Source organism: Xiphophorus couchianus, chromosome 12 (assembly GCF_001444195.1).
Source record: "Xiphophorus couchianus chromosome 12, X_couchianus-1.0, whole genome shotgun sequence".
In the NCBI taxonomy this organism is placed as follows: domain Eukaryota; kingdom Metazoa; phylum Chordata; class Actinopteri; order Cyprinodontiformes; family Poeciliidae; genus Xiphophorus; species Xiphophorus couchianus.
Window position 1 is genome coordinate 19,325,237 of NC_040239.1, and position 12,463 is coordinate 19,337,699.

General features: G+C 38.1%; 1 long non-coding RNA gene across 2 annotated transcripts in view; it reads right to left on the bottom strand.

Moving 5' to 3' along the window:
- Window positions 1-1,169: 1,169 nt before the first annotated feature.
- Window positions 1,170-12,463, bottom strand: part of LOC114155147 (uncharacterized) — a 41,229-nt gene continuing 29,935 nt past the window's right edge. For both annotated transcript variants that reach the window (XR_003597676.1, XR_003597675.1), the window contains 2 exons: window positions 5,402-5,479; window positions 1,170-1,459 (listed from right to left, as the gene is read on the bottom strand). This is a non-coding gene — a long non-coding RNA (uncharacterized LOC114155147). The remainder of the gene's footprint in view (window positions 1,460-5,401; window positions 5,480-12,463) is intronic.

Sequence of the window (12,463 nt, forward strand, 5' to 3'; positions counted from 1 at the left end):
CTCTTCTTTTTGAACCACAAAAGAAAGTGATCAGTCAGAAAGTCCATATACTTTGCTGAGGTCATTTTCAGACCTTCAGGGACTCTGAAGGGGCCGACCAATGATTCTCTCCCCATGATTTCAGCCCAAAAAGGACTCCACCACCTCCTTGCTGACGTCACAGCCGTGTTGGGATGTGGTGGCCATCCACCACCAATCCACTACTGCGTCCATCTGGACCATCCAGGGTTGTACAGCAGTCATCAGTGAACAAGTCTGTTTGAAAATTAATCTTCATGTACGACTGGGCCCACTGCGACCATTTCTGCTTTTGACCACTGACTAGAGGTGACCAAATAGAAGGTTTAACAGCAAGCCTCTGGAGGATCCTCCACCTTGAGGTTTGTGGGACTCAAGAGGCACCAGCAGCTTCAAATAGCTGTTTGCTGCTTTGTAATAGCAAAGCAGCAAACAAGCTGTTCTCTTAATTCAATGAATTTGTCTAACAGAAACCTTCTTCAACATGCCTTTATCTGCACGAATCCATCTGTGCTCTGAATCAGCCACAAATCTCTTCACAGTACAATGATCACGCTTCAGTTTTTGTGAAATATCTAATGTTTTCATTCCTTTTTCAAGGCACTACACTATCTGATGCTTTATTGGCACCAGAGAGATCCTTGCTCTTTCCCATATTGCTTGAAACCTGGGCCTGTTTTAATGTGGAAAATCTTTCTTAAGTAGTTTTCCTTTAATTGAGCTCACCTGTCAAACTAATCAGCACAGGTGACTGAGATTAGTTATACAGTGACTCAAAAAGCCCTGAGACACAATACTATCTATGAGTTTAATAGAACAACAAAAAATTACATTTTTGACTCTTAAATCCAATTTGCATAATAATTCGGGATGTGGTGTAAACTGATGTACTTTGGCTTAAATTCAGTATTTTGGGTTCGTCTGACAAACCTTCTGTGTGCTCTAGATCCAACAAAAAAGTTATTTTCATCAGTCCAGAAAATTTTGCGCCGTTTTTCTTTTGGCCGATAAACATGCTCCTCTTTAGCCTATATTGTTTTTTCAACGTGTTTTTAAGGGGAATTCTTGTTGAGGCTTTACATCTCTATATCATCTTCTAATTGCCCCAGTGCTCACACCAAACTGTCCACATTTTTTGACCACTCTATGACTATCATTTTGTGAATGTAACTTTTATTTCATGGTATAGCTACAAACATTTAGCAGCACATGTATGTCATTACTTTTGGGTCTGGTGTTGTTCTATTACACTACTCAACCTATTCGTGAATCTTTTGGCTTGTAAAAATTTCCTCTCAAACAAAAGCCTTGCTTGATTGTTCGGTGATGCTGAACTGGATCAATGTCCTGCTATTTTGATGCAAAATGAGTCCAGTGAATCTCAAATCTTCCTCTTGTGGAACATCAGCCTCCTCTCTTCTTCCTTTGAATAACTCTCCACCTGAAAGAAACAATTGTTGCAAAACAAATTAGTTCTCCCTAAATAGTCCATATATTTATTTTTACTGGAACAATAACTGTTACAACTCTGTGGACAAAAATAGTGAGATCTATGGTAAATGCTATGATCAGTTCTCTTTTAGACTTTCACTCAAAGACAAAAAAAGATACGCTCTGCTCTCACGGACTTATTCATCACTGAAGTATAAGGAACATCACTTGCTGGAGAATTTCATCACACCCCAGATCACGAGCCCTGAATGAAAGAAATAACGTTAGCTGTGAGTTTCCAGGGTACTCGAAGGCAACAAAGGCCTCAGCAATATCCACTGACACTAGTCCCCCTCATATCACACTGCACTTTCCGCCCATTGTTCACTCTGCACTTCTCACATGTATTGTCTTACACGATATTCTTAGAACCTGATAAGAAACCCAGCAAAGGTTTTCTTGCAGCTGAGGACACAAGCCTGGGAGTGTCTCAGGGTTACAGCTGCTTATTATTTTCTCATTGAGAAAACTGGAAAGCTTTAAGGTCGACAGAACACTTTATTGGATCCTCTGTAAATGCGAAGTATGACATGGGTCACCTGCACCTCGAGTTGTTCCTGGTATATTTGACCCTTGTCTGCTTCTGGAGGTTTTACAGCACTATGTTCTCTGTATTAGATTTCACCATAACTAAAATAATTACAAGGACTTGCAAAAGTATTCATACCCGTTGAACTTGTATATGTTTTTTTTAACAACACAGCCAAAGATTGCTGTATTTAACTGGACTTTTTTGTTAAATATCAGCACTAAGATAATAAAAAATAAAAAAAGGCCATGGTTTTTATGTTTTATACAAATAAAGGTATAAATACTGTGGAAGGTATTTGTATTCAGCAGCTTTTTTATCTGATACACCTAAATAAAGTCTAGTATGAGCAATTACCTTCCTTCAACTACTTTGTATAAGGAGTCTGCCTCTGTGTAATCTAATCCAAGTATAAATTTAACTGTTTCGTGAAGGTCTCTGAGGTTTATTAGAGAATATTCATGAATAAACAGCATTATAAAGACCAAAGAGCACAACAGAAAAGTCAGGGATAAAGTTGTGGAGAGGTTTAAGGAAAAGTCGTGTTACAATCCAACATTCAACACATTAAACAACAGAAGCTGCCAATAGTTCTTTGCTAAATGGAGGAGCTGCAGAGTTCCACAGCTCAAGAGGGAGAATTTGTTAAAATGACAAATATCACTCATGCCCTACACAAATCTGGTGTCTTAAATAGAAATGGAGAAAGAAAAAACAAGGCAATGTTAAAATAAAGTCATGCAAAAGTCCAGTTGAAAGTTTGCCACAATTAATTTAGGGGACATAACAAATACATGGAAGAAGGTGGTCTCTGTTCAGATTAAACATTTCTGCCTACATGCAAAAAAGAAAATGTAAACTAAGACATAATGAACATGTCATTGTTAGAGATTAGGTTAGTGGTTGTAACATTGTGATTTGGGTATGCTTTTAATCAGCAATGACAGGGATGCTACTCATAGTTGATGCAAAAATTGATGGACCTAAACACATGCCAGTCCAACAATAAAACAGCAAATGTAGAGAAAGTTTACCTTCCAGCAGGACAATGGTCTTAAATGTATACCCAGGTCAACATGGAATTAGATGGTATGGTTCAAATATATTCAATGTCAAAGTGGCCCAGTCAAAGTACAGATTTATATCCAATTGACAATTTGTGGCAAAACTTGAACATTGCTGTTTATAATTGTCATCTATCCAGTCTGGCAGAGCTCAATCTCCAGATACATAAAGCTGGAAGAATCCAGCTAGAACAAACTTCCAGCAGTAATTGTGGTTAAAAGTGACTTTAGAAAGTATGGAGGGAAGCTGAATAAAAATGCAAGTCACATTTGTAAAAAAAAATCTTAAAACCCCAAAATCAATTTGCTTCCACATGCTAGTAAGATAATACACTGAATAAGTCTATTCCAAAAAATCTCAATAAAACACATTGAACATTTTGTTTCTACTGAGGTCTAAAAATTCAATATTTTTTGTAATGTATTTGTGTGGCTCTTCAGTCTAATATAATCAAATGAGTTACACAAAACAATAAGGGCATTTGAGTTGCTCAGTTAAATGGTCAAACCTTTCAGCTGTTGATTGCATCACATAGCAATAATAGAGCAGCATACAAAGCCAGGGTCTTCTTGTTTCAGCAGGGGCATAACCAATATCTTTTAGCTGATCTGACTCGTCAGACATTTGGAATGCTTTAAAAATTGATGACTCCTTTAAAGAGTGGTGTTTTAAACAAGAATTCCACAAAGTTTTTTGGAGGGAAATTCAGAAAACACAGATGCACTTTACAGGCTCTTTACATGAACCAATTTCTCTGACGTTTTAGCGGAGAGTACTGAAGTGCTGGCAGGGGGTCCCTGGGCCACAGACAGCCAAATTCAGGACAACTTACAAAGATAAAGGGAGGTGGATTCAGACATTTCAATAAAAAAAGCTACTCACAGCTGCTTAAAAACTCATGCTGCCTGCCTTCACAGTTTGTGACAGTTGATTGGAATAACAACTGCATGTGCTTTTCTAAACAAAAGCGTTTTTTTTTTTTTTTTTGCTGACTTTGCAATTTTACATCTTTGTACAGTATGGGGTGTACATGGACAGTAGAAATCTTTAAGTAAACCAGGACAAAAATAAGTGGTAGTTGAACAAATCGTACAGAAGATGCTTTAAGAAGAATTAGAAGACCAAGAAGTAAGTATGGGTAATCTGTCAATTTCTGATAATGAAGGTGAAAAAATGAGCCACATCACAAAAAAGATTTAGGCATGTCCACGTTTTGGGGGAAATATTAGGGAAGAGCAAAATCATTAGGCCATCTTGGCCTAAACATAGCCAATTTTCAATTCAAAAACTATGGGCTTGACAAGCAACTTCTACATTTAACAGGCCGAGTTACATTTTGTTTCTTATAAAAATTTCTACAATGATCATAATGAAATTAAGTTTAATTTATTCAGAAATATTTCTTTAACAGGCTTATTAGCAGGCATTACCAATGGCCATTAATTTCTCTGTAAGCTTCTTTGTTTTCACAACAATCAGTTTGGTGTATTCTCTATTTGATATTTCACAGTGTCTTACATTTGCTATCAGTATGGTTGTACTTCTTAGTAGTGTTTTACATTTTAAAGTGAAGTTACATAAAATGTCGGAAGCAGTCAAAATATTTTTGCAGCGGGAAACTCCACCACGTTATGCGATTAGCTGCTCCTAATGCTGATGTTTGTCAGCTGGTCAAAATGGGGGCATTAAAGCAGACCTAAATATAAACACCACGCCATGATATACTCAAACATGTCTCTCCAGCAAGGCCTTCCCTACCGTTCCTTTCACTTTCCATTTCTGTCTAGGCTTCTGAACCTTGGAAGGACATTTGTTGTTGTTTTATTTATTTTTTTATTTGTCTGTATAGATGGAAACAGACATGCTGGAAAACGCACAACAATGGCCTCACCAGTACCAAGAAGGCTCTATGTTTTGTATGCTTGAAGCACTGCATTATCTTCTAAGTGTCTGGCAACCAGAGCATGGTAAATTATGGATAACCCATCTTCCTTCTGAAAAACCCCTCTTTCACTTTAGGGACCAGTCACGGTTTACCTGTGTAAATGCCCTTTCTGCGTCTCCAGAGAAATGGATGGGACAGTAATATGTGGGTCAGAGGAATTCATTAGAGCTGTATTTTTTATTGTCTTCCACAATCTGCAGTTTGACAGAAACAATCGGTCTCAAACTATCCTACTGACACTGAGATATACTACTGATTGAAAAACAATGCAGCTACTGCTGGTTCACAGAAGGAAACTTCTATCTATATGACTTGAAGACCAAGAGAGTAGAGTTTTAAGAGAGACAACTCACCTTAGAAATTGCATGCATGTTCTTTATGTCTTCAGTGTTGAGGGTTTGGTCACTTAAGGCTCATGATGGTCAAGCAACCTAAAAACAAACAAAAGTCAAAAGTAGTGTTAACATGTTTCATGACCTAAGAATTGATAAATAACAAGGAATCTTCCTCTCACAGCTAAATAAAAACAGTAAGTCGGATTAAGCTGGAGTATGGTGTGCCACCGCATGGTCTCTCAGGTCTCCCTCCCTCGTTTATTCTGAGGTTACACTGAAAGAGTTTCAACTATTGTGAATTATTTACTGGATTCACCATCCAGCCCTTTAACCCTTCAGAAAATAGTCAGGTGGTGAGGGTTAAAAATATACTCCCACAGGATCCCAGTTTGGTTCTATCCATCCATGTGTGAATGTGTGTGTGTGTGTCTGTGTAGAAGTGCATGATTTAAAATGTACAAACAGCATATAGCCCAAGTCTCATGAAACAACTTCATCCCTCTGTTTTTCGCTCTCTTGCTCACTCGGTGGCACAAATAAAAACGTATCAGAGCTTCCTTTTGTGGTTACTTTCAGTGGGTCAAGCCAGCACATCCCAAACGGGATCCTGCTTAGACAACTTCTTCCGCTTTGCAGGAGTGAGAACAGCCAAGACTTTGCATGACTGCATGTCTCAGTAAATGCATGTTTATTGTGCTGTACAAACTGTTGGATCATTTCCTCAACTAAACATTGGGTCAAAAATTTTAATCAAATCTGTGGTGTAAGCGGGTGCCTCATCGTTATGTCGCCTCTCCTAGCTACCCAAACCCCATCTGAACTCTGAACCCCAACTAAAAAATAAAAAAGGATGGTCACGTGGTAAATTGCATGTAGCAAAATTGATGGGCGGGAACAAAATATGCACTTTTGATGGATTAATTGTGATAAAACAATCTCAAAGAATACATCTTCTAAATGTTGTTGCATTATCAGAAGCCAATGCTATGAAACTGGTCACATAATAATGAAAATATAAAAAGATAATTATAATGAAAGTCCTGCCATTTACACTCATTTTAAAATTTTTAAGGCACACACTCCAGTCAGAACCTGTGCCCTCGCAATGCTTTAAATTCATTCAGCATTATGCAATGTCATATGTTAAAAAATGTTTATGTTGCAAATTTGCTGATAAACTCTAATATCTATCAGGTTGTAGAAAACTAAATATATTTTACTTCATATTCACAAGTTATAAAGCACTTTAAATTTGAATATGAATTTCTTTTTTGCTCAACCTTAGGTGTGCTTGCATGCTTCTCTGTTCTGGTTCCACCTTGTTTGTCACCTAACAAGCCCTGGAAATTGGCACCATCCTCCTGCACACCATTTTCAACAAGCCCTTTAATGACCCTTCCATTAGACATTACTTTAACACATATTTATTGTTAAAAAAATAAAGAAATAACCCAGGTTTGTATTTGACCCAAGACTGGGTTAGTAAAATAACCCAGATTGGGCTGTTCTTTTGTAACCCACCAGTCTTAGGAGAGTGGTGAGAAAATTACTTTTTACCTGAGTAAATACTAAGGTGCTTCTCTTTGTGTCTGTGACACTATCAAATATAAAATATTATCATTATTAAGATGATGTCTGACAATTAGGAAAGCTTTCTCTATAAACACAGCGGACAGGTCAGTAATATGGAAAAGTAAAGAAGTCAAACACATATATATGTAACCTCAGCCACACAAAAGCAATATTAATATCATCAAGATATATGCCCTCCTCAGTGTCTACACACATACACAGGTGGACCTACATCAACTTTCCTTGGCCATGTTGCCGTGGTGTATCCCTGCATGCAGTAAGGTTGTCATGGATACACTTAGACACATCCGCCATCCCAGAAGCGGGGGGATGCTGAGTGCTTCAGAGGGGCTGGCGCCAAGGCTTTCCCCCCAAACCCTCTGCCCCCTTCTTTTTGCCCCCTTCCCCCAAAATGTATCCCAGTTTCTCCTTTTCCCTGAATACTGGCGCGTCCTTAAAACAGCTCCCATGTTGTCAGACGTGATGCCGTGGAAAACATGCATCAGAACATGACTCTTCCTTGCTCTGAAATTAGATAGATTATAATCTGACACATGATGAAAGAGTGAAGTGCCAGATACAGCCAAAATAAAAGCATGCTACAGCAAGAGGAGCTGAAGACAAACAAACATAGAGGTAGAGTACATCAGGTAAAAGCAGTGTAGTTGTAGGTAATTGTTTTAGCCTCAGGATTGTGTTTAATCCTGAACAGTATTTTTTTTTTCAGTAGAAATCTTTAGTAATTCAACAAAGAATTCACTTTGGTGGTTTCTTATGGACAACTACCCAATTTGTGCACATCTATTTAGGTGACATGTTTGCAAACTTACAAATGACACAATGAATGTAGTCATAGAGTTCAAAGGTAAATACAATAATAATAAAAATAATGATTCTAAACTATGATACATATTTTTTTAATTTAGGAAGCAAATAATTTTTTCTTTTTCCATACAAAACGTTGGTTTTATTACTACACATGAATCTATATTTTCAGTAAAAGGCACCAACCTCTTTTAGATCTTCTGTGGAAATCAAAGGGTTAATCTTCTATGACGTGCCCCCTCTTTCTTCCCTACACTCTGTTCCCTCCCTTTCATATTCTCCAGCATGGCAGCACTCACTGCCTGCACATATGCTGAGAAAAATAATCCTCTTTGATTGGAGGGCTAATTTGAAGTGTCAATTATTCTTATGCAAATGAAGGTACAGTTTCTCTTGTCTGAAATGGGTTGAGGGCACAGATGTGAGCATACGGGAGTGTGGATGTGTGCGTGCCCAAATCCCCCTGCCAAAAAAAAAGAAATACATACAATAAAAAAAAAAAAACAGCCTTCTCTTTCAACTCTTTCCTCGAGAGCTGAAATACAAAGAAAGCCTGTATAATGTGAAATGGTTATTTACATGTGAATTGTCTGCAAATGAACAGCAAACAGATCATAAATTGTGATTGCAGTATCAAAACACCATGTTACTTAAAAGACTGGACAATGCTGCCCCATTGTTGTGTCTCGTAATGTAAATCATAAAGTTGCATTGTGTAAACAGGGAAACAGCAATAGCTCTATTAATGGTATTTTGCGTGAATAAATCAATTTTGAAAGGTTCCCAATTACAGAATTGTAGAGTATTTTCTGTTCTTTTTATGCTATTCTAGAGGTTCAAGTTATGAAAGTAATCACACAATTGCCTGACTGAAGTGCTAGAACATCAAGTGCAAAAATTAATACAAACAAGAAGTGAATCATTTCATCAAGTGATTCAAATGACTTGATTGAAGAAAATCCTCAAAAAAGTATTTGACTATGCTTCTTTTATCTCACATGGCTTCTGTTCAGCAGTAGCAATCTTTCACAGGATATAATAACTATGGTTGTGCAATATCCTTCAGTTTACATTAAAATGACTTCCAGCTGTATTAGCCTGCCTCATGTTCTTTCCACCAGGATAATTTTCATCCAACCCTTAAAAAACAGTAACATATCATTGTCAATATTGTTTTTAAATAACTTAAAAAGTTCACTCCATTCCTATTTTTGATTAAAATGACCAGTTTTATTAACAAGTGCTATTGACACTTATTAATAGTTGTTCACAGCCAAACCAAACCTATTGTTACACAGCACTGTGATATGACTTCTTCCTTCTATGGTTTACGGCGCTATTGCTAACAATAACGTGCCAAAATCAAAGTTCAAAAAGTACAAATTATCCTTATAGGTCTTATGAAGAAAATACAGACTAGAGAATAATGGAGAGAAAAAGAAAAATGACTAAAGTTTGGAATCATGTTAAAGAGAAATGGGAGAAGATAAACTCAACAGGAAACATGTTTTTTTTGTACTGAATTAGCTCAACGCAAAAAAAGTGCTAACAATAACAGAACTTTGATGATGCCGGAGCTCACTATCATGAAGCTACTGCTAGCAAGAGCAGATTATGAGCCACTAATATCCTGTTTTCCATAACTTTTCCTGACAAATAAACCAAACACGCCATTTTACATGGAAAAAAAAAACAAAAAAATGCATCTTGCAAGCACAACTATGGTCTGTAGCTTACAACATGGTTTGCTTCAACTCTTGGTTACACAAGATACAAATTATTTATCCAACTCAAGTCACAGATCACAAGTTTAGTTAAATCTCCACTTGGACTTGAGTCCAAGACTAACCTAAAAAAATAAAATGGATAGCACTAGAATAAAATCAAGGATGGAGACAAACAGAGTCTGCAAACATGGTCTCCTGCTGAAGGACCCTTACAGCTGATGTGGCAGTTCAAGCAAAAAAGAAAAAGAAAAAGCCTTTTCTGGCTCAACATGGGATCAAACAACACTCTGTAGAGTCCAGTTGCAACCCAACAATGGCCTACATTCATGTTCAGCTTCAACACTTAAGCTTTTACCTCAAAGAGAGAAGAGAGAGAGGGAGAGTGAGGCTTGGAGGCTGGGCTTCTGCAGGTATGGAAGGGAGTATAGTGATATCTTAGACGATAATGATGTTCAACAGATTAGATGGTATCGACCTATCCTATGTTTGTTTTCAATTCCCAGCTTCTGGAGCTCTTCTGAGATTCACAGCCAACCCTGCAGGCACTCCTAGTCTCACGGAAACCTTGAGATATGTCAGGGAACTTTAAGTATGCGGGGAGACAGCATAAAACATTTCACATTGGTGAAAGAGTCAGCAAGAGAAATGGGTATATCTGAGGGTGTTCTATATGTTCTAAGATTGAACATGATTGAATATGATTGAAAACCAGTTATTGTCTGTTGAGCTTAAACTGAAGATGTGCTGGACTTTTAATTCACTGGTGAATGAACTCTGGTCTTTATCCTGGAAACATATCAGATCTCCACAGACACCAACAAGCCAGCTACAAAAGCTTCCATTTAAACTGAAGACTGTTTGTATAATCACTGTTTAGCTCCTGAAACTCTGTTTCTGAAGCACTGAACAGTAGCACTGGCAGTTAGTGTTTGTTTTGCACTGGCTCAGTGGTTCTGGAAGAAAATTAGTATGCAGTCAGCGATAGGAGGGCTTGTCAAGATCAGGAAGAACTCTCTACCCACCCACTGGGGAGAGTTTTACATTTATGAACAAGGTTGACAAGAAAGCTGACTAGTGTAAAGACAAGAAGCAAATAAAATGGTGAAGAACACCCTGAATATTCTTTTTCATATGAGTGCACTGAGAACACCTTCACAGACAGGCCTGCTCTCCCTCTGCCTCAACTGTCTGTTCATCTGTCAAGACATCAACTCTCCCTCTTTTCTTCCCCCCTTCCCTCGCACCCTCCATCTCCTCTACGCTTCTTGAAAAACTATATGTCATGCACGTCAAAATGCCCAGGCCAGTCCTTTTGAGGGTGTTCTGCTGGACCATGGAGCGAATAAACATCCATGTCAGGCGAGAACGATCTGGGGCCCTGCTCTCACTGAGCCTGGGTTCTCCTGGGAAACACACGGCTTGCACAATGGATAGAGGAGGCCTTTTGTTGAGTCTCTGGGAGCTGCAGGGCTAGCTCTGGATCAAACAAGGTTGGTGTAAGTGTGTGTGTGTGAGGAGTGTGGGTGCATTTTGGCTATTCTGTCCCCCTCCCCACACACACACATGCAGAAACTACAATGACACGTGCACACCTTTGCCCCCCCAATGCAGAATTAGAGGCTTTCCTCATCTCCCTAAATTCACTGTGACTAAGTAAACTCCTTCATCCTTTTGCAATCGTCACAGAGGGCACAAAGATGAATTTGAAACAGCCAGAAATAAAAAGGCGAAGAGACAAAGAGAAGAAAGGTGACACGAATCACTGTTTGGACTGATTTAAACTGGTTTAAAGTCACTCTAAAGGAGCTTTCTGTTGTACTGTAAACAGATTCTAGCTCAAAGGTTGTGGCTGGAGTCCCTCCTGGGGTCCTCTGCACGTCTCCAGGGACACATCTAATGCTTTGTGGTAGTCTGTGTTTTTGTGTAGTGCAGAAAAGTTTTATTTATTTCATACAATTTTGAGCTGTACACAGTTCAGTGTGAAAGTGTTCATACCTCCTTTCAAATTTCCTTTCACAATCGAACCACAAACTTCACTATTTTATTGTAATTGTACATGATTGACCAATACAATGTAATGCATGAATATAAAGCAGAAGTAGAAATATTCTCAGTGTAATTGAAGTAGGGACTTAGGTGAGTCTGTTGTAAAATTCAGATATGCTTTGATCTAAACCATTCCATTGAGTCCTTGTTGTACTGGAAGTCTAAAGTCTTTTGAAGCCCCTGATGGATGTCCCTGTAACATTTTCCTGTTTCTATTCCCATCAACTCTGATCAGCTTTTCCATCCCTGGGGATAATATCATTCCTAATGCACCAAGCTGCCACTACCATGTTTTAAGATGTTAAAAGATGTAGTGGCATGTGGTACTTTCTCTCTACACAAAATATTTTAAAATATAGACAAAAAGGGGCAAATTTGATGTCATCTGACTAATGCACCTACCCTCACATGTTTGCTGTGACCACTTGTTGAAAATGTGTGCCTTTATATCCACAGTGGCTTTCTTCTTGACACCTTTCCTTAAATTTCAGATTCACGGAGTGGAGAACTAACAGTTGTTCATCCAACATAATCTTCCACCTGAGTTGTTGATCTCTGCAGCTCCTCCAGAGATACCATGCACAGTGTATCTGATTAATGATGTTTCGCCTGGTCTGTCAGTTCAAATGGACAAACATATTTTGCTATGTTTCCAGTTGTGCCAGACTCTGTTTTTAGATGATTAAACGAACACTTCTCTGAAAAGCTTCATACATTAATATTATTTTAGAACATCACTGTGCTAAAAACTTTTCCATAGCTTTCTTGGCCTTCATGATGCTGTTTGTTCACTAATGTTTTCTAAAACATTAGAAAACATTAGTTTTCTAAAATCTTGTATTAAACTATACACAGACTGTTTGAATTAATTAAATGACACATGTAGGGAGCTGGTTGAACTGCATTTTAT